The sequence below is a fragment of the Tachyglossus aculeatus genome, chromosome 25 (genome assembly GCF_015852505.1).
Source record: "Tachyglossus aculeatus isolate mTacAcu1 chromosome 25, mTacAcu1.pri, whole genome shotgun sequence".
NCBI lineage: Eukaryota > Metazoa > Chordata > Mammalia > Monotremata > Tachyglossidae > Tachyglossus > Tachyglossus aculeatus.
Window position 1 is genome coordinate 9,123,018 of NC_052090.1, and position 9,675 is coordinate 9,132,692.

The following is a 9,675-nucleotide window of genomic DNA, read 5'->3' on the forward strand; positions in this document are numbered from 1 at the left end:
TGGTCTCTCCTTTGTAGATTCACTGTTTCTCTCCATTCTTCCACAACAATGCGGACCACCAGATAACTTATCAGATCACTCCAACTCTGGATGTCAATATATTTTAGCATTCCAGATAGGCAAGACCTCCAAACACAGGTTCCAGCTCTGTCTCACCCAAAGGTAACCCTATCTAGATTCTTAGCTTCCTGGCTTTCGATATCACTTAAGTATTCGTGCCACTCTGCCCTTTTAAATTTCCCCACAACCTGCTTTCAGCACCGCCAAAGCAATAGGATTGTTGCAAAAAGTGACATAGAATTGTCCTGCAGCAGAACCAGACGTGCTCCAGCTATTCGCGTTCCTGTAGAAATCCTTGCCAATCTGTGCAAACATTACAATTTGGTAGAGATGGTCAGCATGATCCCTGCTCAGTATAGTGGATTTAGCTCGGTCCTGGGAGTCAGATGGCCATAGATTCTCATCTCGGCTCTGCCACTTGTCTGCTGTGTGATCCTGGGCAAGTCACTTCTTTTATCTTTGCCTCATTTACCTCATCTGTAAAATGGGACTTAAGACTGTGAGCCCCTTGTGGGACAGGGACTGTCCAACCTGATTAGCATGTATCTACCCCAGCGCTTAACAAATCCCACAATTATTATTATTTTTTGATGATTAGGGTAGCAGATCAGAAGCCAATATTGTCATCTACAGCCTAAGGCAGAGGGGGCATTTTGTAATTATCTGACCTCATGTTGAGTTGTCAGAAGAATAAGGGTTCTACTGCAGGTATTTGCATTTCAGCTCCTTTGCCAGCCCATCAGTCTTGAACATGAGAAAGGGGGAATAGGAGATGGATACAGAATCCATTGAATCTCAGCTACCGTAATGCAATTCACTACCTAACCCACTGTTTCTTTCTCACTTTGTGCACGAAAAACGATTCTTTTGCTGATTCCATTTGCTTTTTCACCTTCACCTCTGACCCAGGCAGTTCTTTCACTGGAGAAACATTTAGGATAAGCCACCCTGGCTTAATAGCTTCAGGGCTCCAGTCAACTGATGGGGTCAAAGATGTCTGTAAGATGATGAATTCAAAAAAAAAAATGATGTGCTCAATATGTTTCAGAACAGAAACATAGTTTCCCTTCAATTATCGAGCCATAAAACAAATATACCTTACCAATGTGGATAATTGCTGTCTGAGATTTTTGTCTTCACTTCACAGAATTAATGGTGATTTGGCCAGTTTGTGGTAGAATTTGATCCTTGTGCACTACCCAATCTGACTATATGGTCCTTGTTTATGCGGATTATTTTATATGTAGTTAAGGCCTTATATCACATCTTGAAGTTGGCACTGCTTGAAGGGGAATATTCTGCAGGAAAATGAATGGCAAAGTGGGATTTTTTTTCCCTTTCCTTTGTGATTAACTGCAGGATTTGGGAGTTTCTATGGCAGCAGTGAGAGCTTAACTCATCTATCACACACACACACACACACACACATATACACACACACACACACTCACTCTCTCTCTCTCTCTCTCTCTCTCTCTCCCCCCACCCCCTGGGGGGAAAATCTTGTACTCATTTAATCTTTGGCTCCTTTGCCCAACTTGTCATCTGGGGGCTTGCAACTTTCATTATTTTTTTTTTTTGATGTGGACACCTGTCCGCTAGGAATTATACTGAGTCTATCACATATTTTTATGCAGGCCATTGAACAGTAATGAGTTTTGTTCACTGAGGTAATCGTCCAGACTTGAAGAAGTGACTTAAAGGTGAAAGGCTTCATATCCCACAAGGCTCTTCCTGAACGGAGTAAGTAAATGCACTTTTTAATAATATCACTGGGAAACTGGTCTGATATCCTAGTGACCCTAGATGTATTTGTTCATTTCTCCTAGTTTCATATTCATTACATTTTTACAGGGTACGATTATCATAAATGTTTCACTGCAGCGGGACAAAGAATGTCTCATGCCATCCATCACCTAACACAATCTTTTTATTGTAGGCAAAAAAAATATTCCAATTTTGCTCACTTTTCAAGGACACTTGAATGTTCAGAAATTCATCCTGGGTCTGATTAGTACAGGACAGGGGCCAGAAACATCCAAAGTCACCTAACAGCTCCCTCTGGACTGTAAGCTCATTGGAGGCAGAGAATGTGCCCGCTATATTGTTATATTGTACTCTCCCAAGCACTTAGTATAGTGCTCTGCACACAGTAAGTGCTCGGCAAATACAAATGATTGATAACACAGCTCCCTGCTTTTTGCCACACTAAAATCTTTCAAGAGACGCATTGATTTATCCCATCTTTTTGAATCTCCTGTCCAAGGGAGAAATAGATCTTTGCAAGGAATAACACTGAAATAGCTTTATCCTCTTTTAACATGTACATTCTCCTGCAACCATGAAAAGAGGCACTGAGCAATGGACCATTCAAACACAGGACTATTCCTATTTCATCTGATTTGATGATCTGATTGAAAAGGCAGTATTTCAGGGTTTGTATCCTCTTACATGATGCCATACCGTGTCTTCCTTAAATACTGTGTTCTGCTATAGAATATGATTTCACTGGAACCTTGTTAGGGAACTAGAGAACATTTGACAACATGAACCTGTATGGATACAGCATGCTGAGGTGTCAAAAGAAGTGGTTTATTTATAGGTACTTAGGACCCAGTGAGTATTACAACGTACTTTTCTTTCACATGGAGGTAGAATGCAACCATTGTAGGAGAGAGGGGTGGACATAGAAATTCCCTCTCTGCAAAATCTTACTACATTCAATAACTAATAATGAATAAACAGTTGGGAATGAAGATTCCCCTTAATGCTAGATTTCTCAGCTCCCTAGATTTCTAGTCCTAACTCTTCCACTGGCCTGCTGTATAACCTTGGGTGAGTCCCTTCACCTCTCTCTGTCTTGTCTCTAAAATGGGGATAAAAATATTTGACCTCCACTACCCTAGAGGGCTGTTTAAGGATAAACTGAGAAAATTTGTTAAAACGCTTTGGAAAGAGAGTGATATACAAAGTCAAGATATTATTATGATTTCAACTTCCGAAGAGTTTAAACCTGGACCAAGCCCAGCAGAGGCACTGAGAGCATTCAGACACCGTCAGTATATTCCTTACCACTAATAGCATAAAGCTTAAGACAGTCAACAAATATTTCCATTCTTTCAAGCTAGTTTCTTACAGCCCTTATCTTATGATCTCTCCAATTTTATATGAAGTCTGGAAGGCCATAGAGCCTATAATTTGTTAATATTTACCTGGGCTTAATTTCATTAATCCAACAGCATAAGTGCTGTGATCATCCATAATGAGGTAAAGAGACTAAATAAGAAGATAAAAATGGCAACTAATGTTTAGGTTGGATGATTAGACAACGAGGCCTGAAGTAATTCAGTTCCGCATCTCAGTTTTTCTAATTAATTCAGTTGTCTTCCACCCTTGAACAGCAACTTGAGAAGCAATGTAACCTAATGGTGAGATCCGGGAGTCAAGAGGACCTGGGTTCTAATCCCAGCTCTGCCACTTGTCTGCTGTGTGATCTTGGGCAAGTCACCTAAATTCTCTGTGTCTGTTACCTCATTATCTATTAATCAATCAATCAATCGTATTTATTGAGCGCTTACTGTGTGCAGAGCACTGTACTAAGCACTTGGGAAGTACAAGTTGGCAACATATAGAGACATTCCCTACCCAACAGTGGGCTCACAGTCTAGAAGATTAGGATATTATGGTATTTGTTAAGTGCTTACTATGAGTCAGGCACTGTACTAAGTGCTGGGGTGGATACAAGCGATAGCCTCAATCCCCATTTTACAGATGAGGTAACTGAGGCACAGAGAAATTAAGTGACTTGCCCAAGGTCACACATCAGGCGAATGGTGGAGGTGGAATTAAAACCCCTGACTTTTGTCTCACAGGCCTGTGCTCTAACCACTACGTCCTACTTCTGGGGATTAAGACTGTGAGCCCCATGTGGGACACAGACTAGGTCAAACCTGATTATCTTATTCTTTTTATTTATATTAATGACTGTTGACTTGTTTAGATGTGTATAGATCTATAATTCTATTTATTTATATGGATGCCTGTTTACTTGTTTTGATGTCTGTCTCCCCCCTTGTAAACTGTAAACCCACTGAGGGCAGGGATTGTCTCTATTGCTGAATTGTACTTTCCAAGCACTTAGAGAGGCAGCATGGCTCAGTGGAAAGAGCCCGGGTTTGGGAGTCAGAGGTTGTGGGTTCTAATCCCGACTCTGCCACTTGTCAGCTGTGTGACTTCGGGCAAGTCACTTCACTTCTCTGTGCCTCAGTTACCTCATCTGTAAAATGGGGATGAAGACTGTGAGCTCCACATGGGACAACCTGATCACCTTGTATACCTCCCCACCACTTCAAACAGCGCTTTGCACAAAGTAAGTGCTTGACAAATGCCATCTTTTTTTTTATAGGAGCAGAGTGGCTCAGTGGAAAGAGCCTGGGCTTTGGACTCAGAGGTCATGGGTTCAAATCCCAGCTCTTCCACTTGTCAGTTGTGTGTCTTTGGTCAAGTCACTTAACTTCTCTGGGCCTCAGTTACCTCATCTTTAAAATGGGGTTTAAGACTGTGAGCCCCCCGTGGAACAACCTGATCACTGTGTAACCTCCACAGTGCTTAGAACAGTGCTTTGCACATAGTAAGACTAAATAAATGCCATCATTATTATTATCATTATTATTACAGTGCTCTGCACACAGTGAGCGCTCAATAAATACGATTGAGTGAATGAATGAATTATCTTGTATCTACCCCACTGCTTAGTGCAGTGCCTGCACATAGAAAGTGCTTAACAAATACCATTTTTTAAAAAAAGGAAAAACTATGTTCAACTGAAAAAGCCCAAGCTAATATACATTCCCAAGAGCATGTCAAACGATACTTGGCTAACTCCCTCGAAGGCAAAGCGATTTCTAAATGTCTTCGCACTTAAACCCAGAAGACAGAAGGCTGCTCTGCTGCTCACTTCACCCTTTCCCTAATGTGTCTTTCAGGCCTCTGCACAGGAGACGGCAAATGAATGGAGGAGGAAGAGGCCATATTTGACAGGAAATCAGTGTGAGTTTTTCTGTGTTTGTACTTCTGGTGTTTTTGTTAAGTTCTTACAATGTGCCAGACACTGTTCTAAGTGTTGGGGTATATACAAGCTAATCAGTTTTGACACAGTCCATGTCCCTCACAGGGCTCACAGTCTTAATCCTCATTTTCCAGATGAGGGAACTGAGGCACAGAGAAGTGAAGTGACTTGCCTAAAGTCACACAGCAGGCAAGTGGCAGAACTGGGATTAGAACCCAAGCCTGTGCCCTATCCACTACACTATGCTGATTCTCAAACCCTTTCCTCTAGTCTGTAAGCTTATTGTGGGTAGGGAATCTGTCCACCAACTCTGTTATATTGAGCCCACTGTTGGGTAGGGACTGTCTCTATATGTTGCCAACTTGTACTTCCCAAGCGCTTAGTACAGTGCTCGGCACACAGTCAGCGCTCAATAAATACGATTGATTGATTGATTGATTATATTGTATTCTGCCAAGTACAGTGCTCTGCACACTACTGATTGATTTGCCAAGGGGACGAGGCTATTCAAGGACTCACGGCTTGTCTCCTCTCTCCCAGACGCCCCCTCACCTCTGGGAAAGAAGCCAAAGGAAAGTGCAGCAGAGATGGGGCTTCAGTAAACAATGGGAACCCAGCTGTTATTAGACTGGGGATGGAAGTCGACAGAAGCAACCTGGCCTAATGGAAAGACCACAGATCTGGGCTGCAAGACACCTAATTTCTCATCCCAGTTCTGCCGCTTGCCTGCTCTATGGCCTCAGGTAAGTCACTTAGCTTGTCAGTTTCCTTATCTGTCAAATGGGGATGAAATCCATGTTCTCCCTCCATCTTAGATGGTGAGCCTCATGTAGTGCAGGGACTGTGTCTGACTGGATTATCTTGTATCCACTCCAGCGTTTAGTACAGTACTTGGCCCATAGTGAGCCCTTAGCAAACGCCTGTGTTAGTGTTTATCCTCCTTTCTTCATCTCGTTGATTTTCAACTTGAACCCTGCATTCGAATCTTCTCACTGTACCTCTATCATGTCTCTCTACCCTTTATCCATGTCCTCCTGGCCTGTAGGTCCCTTCCTCTTCTTATGCAAACAGACCACAACTCTACCTTCAAAGCTTTATACTAAAATCACATCTGCTCCAAGAAGTTTTCCCAGACTAAGCTCTCATTTCCCCTACTTCCTCTCCTTCTGTGTCACCTATGCACTTTAATATGTACCTTTTAAGCCCTTCATATTCACCCTACTCTCAGTCCCACAGCACTTACGGACTGTAATTTATTTTAACGTCTATCTCTCCCGCTGGCCTGTAAAGCTCCTTTTGGGCAAGGAACAGAGCTACCAACCCTGTTGTGTTGCACTTTCCAAAGCACTTAGTACAGTGCTTTGCACAGAGTACTCAAGCAATACCATTGACTGATGGGTTAAATTTTTAAATGTGTGAGTCTTTACCTGTATAAAATAAGTTTTTGATCGGCAGGAGCATGTAATAAGCACTTAAATACTAATTAAAATAAAGGAATCTCTCATTTAGAATGGTGGATAAGCCTGTAGGATCAAGAATTGATTATGGTGGCAGCAGACTGCTTTGTCTCAATGCATTCCCCCTGGAAAAGTGGGTTTAACTAATGAGTAGATATACAGAGGTGGGGTTTATGGCACATAATTTCTAAATGATAATGATGGTATTTGTTAAGCACTTACTATGTGCCAAGCACTGTTCTAAAGTGATGGAGTGGTAGAATTGACCATAGTTTTTCCATCATTTGAAACTTTTTTCCAGCAGTCACCTTCACATAAACTCTAAAAATTCTGGAATTAACCAATCTGTCAAAAACTTGGGGAAAGCAAGTAGAGGAGATAATGTGGTTTAGCGGGAAGAGCATGGGGCTGGGGGACTAGACTCATGTCCCTGCTTTTCCACTGGCTTGCTGTGTGACCTTGGTCTAGTGATTTGCCTCTCAATCAGTTTTCTCATTTGTAAAATGGGAAGAATAATAGCATCTGCATCTCCCTACCCCACAGAGTTGTTTTTAAAGATTAAAGTACATAATTGATGCCAAAACCTGAGATGCAGCATATCCTACAGGAAAGAGCACAGGCCAGGGACTCAGGACCTGGATTCTAATGCTACCCCACCTGCTGTATAACTTTGGGCAAGTCACTTCCCTGCTACCTCATCTGGAAAATAGGGTTTAAGACTATGTCCAACCTGATTATATTGCATAATAATTATGGTATTTGTTAAGTACTTATTATGTGCCAGGCACTGTACTCCAGAGCTTAGTACAGTGCCTGGCACATAGTTAGTGCTTAAAAGTACCACAATTATTACTATTGTTGATAATAATAAAAGCCATAGGTGAATTGAAGGTATCATTACTAAAATATCGACCTCCTTATGAAAAAAACAAAACTATTTTGCGCTGCCATTGTCTTGTAAATTTCCATTCTGCAGCCCATAAATCCTACTTTCAGCTAAGATTAGGGGACAGTCACAAAGCTTACCAAATGACAAATGTATGTGAGGAGGATGGTGTGCTATTTATAATCAAAATGTAGGAAAAAAGGACTTAAATTCACAGTGGGAACAATGTGAATAGACGAACAAAACCAACTGGGTGCAGATCAATGCAGTCGTATTACTTCAGCCAGTCTATATTTCATGCTTTTCTCACACCCAGACTAGTCAGAGATAAATATCACTATTTTTCGTTCTCCCTAACTCTGTGGCCTGCATGGTGTTTGTAGAGTTCAGACAACACAGGAAATGAAGTGTTTCTGAAAAATCACTCTAATAAAAATAGAAGAGAACTGGTAGTCATGTGGAGATCTACTTTACATACAAAATATACTACAGCGCTTGCTTTGGGCTGGGATTCATGGAATTCTTACACACAGTCAGTCCTTTAAAGCTTTTGCCCTTAGCACTATGGTTTCCAAGTGGGCTGTTTGATGGCTTGTCCCCCAATTTAAATAACATTTCCTGAACACTGAAAACATTAAAAGCTAAACTTACCAGAGGGGCTGGCTGAGCTGTTCTTTTACCCTAGCTGGTAGAATGAATATTTGGAGCTAGCAGGAGGGGCTTCAAACCAACCTTGCTTCATCTTGGTAATCCAAGCCAGCAACAGAGCTAGCCTAGGATAGTAGCAGCCTGCAGAAAGAGGCACCATTTAAAAATAGGTTTTGAATTAATCAATGGCATTTATTGAGTGCTTACTATTTGTAGAGCTCTGTACTAAGTGCTTGGGAGAGCACAACAAATTAGCAGACATGTTCCCTACCCCTGACAAGCTTACAATCTAGAGAAAATTTAAGAGCTAATCCTCCAGCTTCTCTCCCCCCTCAAATGGAAAATTTTCATTGCCAAGGCTCAGTTCCAGGATCAACTGTCCTCACCTACAACGATCAGGAACATGGTTACTGCCATTCTTGGGTTTCCATACGTGGGCTAGCCGTACTACGATTGTCAGCAAAGAATTTCTTTGATGCTATTCTTGGAACACTTGCCATGATAATGAGCATTAGGCCATGGCTAAGCAAAGCTCTGCTTTATTTATTTCCAACTGTAACTGTATAAGAGCACTGAATGCCAAAACCTCAGAAAAGAACCCTTAAAAGTTTGGAATCTTAGTTCAGTGTTGTTTGTCAGATAAACTTAACTCTTGAGTGGTTAAAAAATACCACTGGCAAACCTACCCGAGAAGAAAATGAAGCACTGGTTTTGATTTTACTGTTTTTACGGTGGTAAACTCAAAGTCATGGAAACACGTAGACCAAATGTGAGATCATGCAAATCACCTTACAATGCTCATATAGTTTCTGATGCTGATCGATCAGTCATGAGTGGAGAGTTCTGTACTAAGTGCTTCTTGTCTTATGCTGTCGAGTTGTCTTCTGTACTAAGTGCTTCTTGTCTTATGCTGTCGAGTTGTCTTCTGTACTAAGTGCTTCTTGTCTTATGCTGTTGAGTTGTCTCTGACCCATAGGGATGCCATGGACACATCTCTCCCAGAACACCCCACCTCCATCTGCCATCGTTCTGGTAGTGGATCCATAGAGTTTTTGTCATTAAAAATAAGGAAACGGTTTACCATTGCCTCCTTCTGTGCAGTAAACTTGAGACTCCACCCTTGAGTTTCTCCCCTGCCACTGCTGCCCAGCACAGGTGAGTTTCGACTTGTAGCAGATTGCCTTCCACTCGCTAGCCACTGCCCAAGCTAGGAATGGAATGGACAGGCCTCTGCTGACTCTCCCTCCCATAGCCGAGATTGGTAGAGTACTGGAAACTCTCCAGGTGTGACCCTGAGAAGAGGGACCAAGTGCTTGGGAGGGTACAATAGAGCAGGTAGACACTATCCCAAATTGCTGGAGGGGGAAGTAGCAGAATATAAGGATCAATCAGTCATATTTACTGAGCACTTACCTTGTGCAGAGCACTGTACTAAACAGTTGAGAGAGTATAATGAATCATCGGAGTTGGTCTGTACATGCCCTGGCCACAGTGAGCTTACAAAAAAAAAACAAGGATATGTACACTGGGGCTGGGGGGTTTGAGGTCTCAACTGT

General features: G+C 42.0%; 1 long non-coding RNA gene and 1 other non-coding gene across 2 annotated transcripts; one reads left to right on the top strand and one right to left on the bottom strand.

The window, feature by feature from the left end:
• Positions 1-1,714: 1,714 nt before the first annotated feature.
• On the top strand, positions 1,715-5,741 carry LOC119945379. Its single transcript, XR_005456233.1, has 3 exons — positions 1,715-1,803; positions 5,046-5,109; positions 5,669-5,741. It is a non-coding gene; the product is annotated as an uncharacterized LOC119945379 (long non-coding RNA).
• Positions 5,742-9,284: 3,543 nt separating this feature from the next.
• Positions 9,285-9,421, bottom strand: LOC119945656. Its single transcript, XR_005456314.1, has one exon. It is a non-coding gene; the product is annotated as a small nucleolar RNA SNORA7 (small nucleolar RNA).
• Between the last annotated feature and the right edge of the window lie 254 nt (positions 9,422-9,675).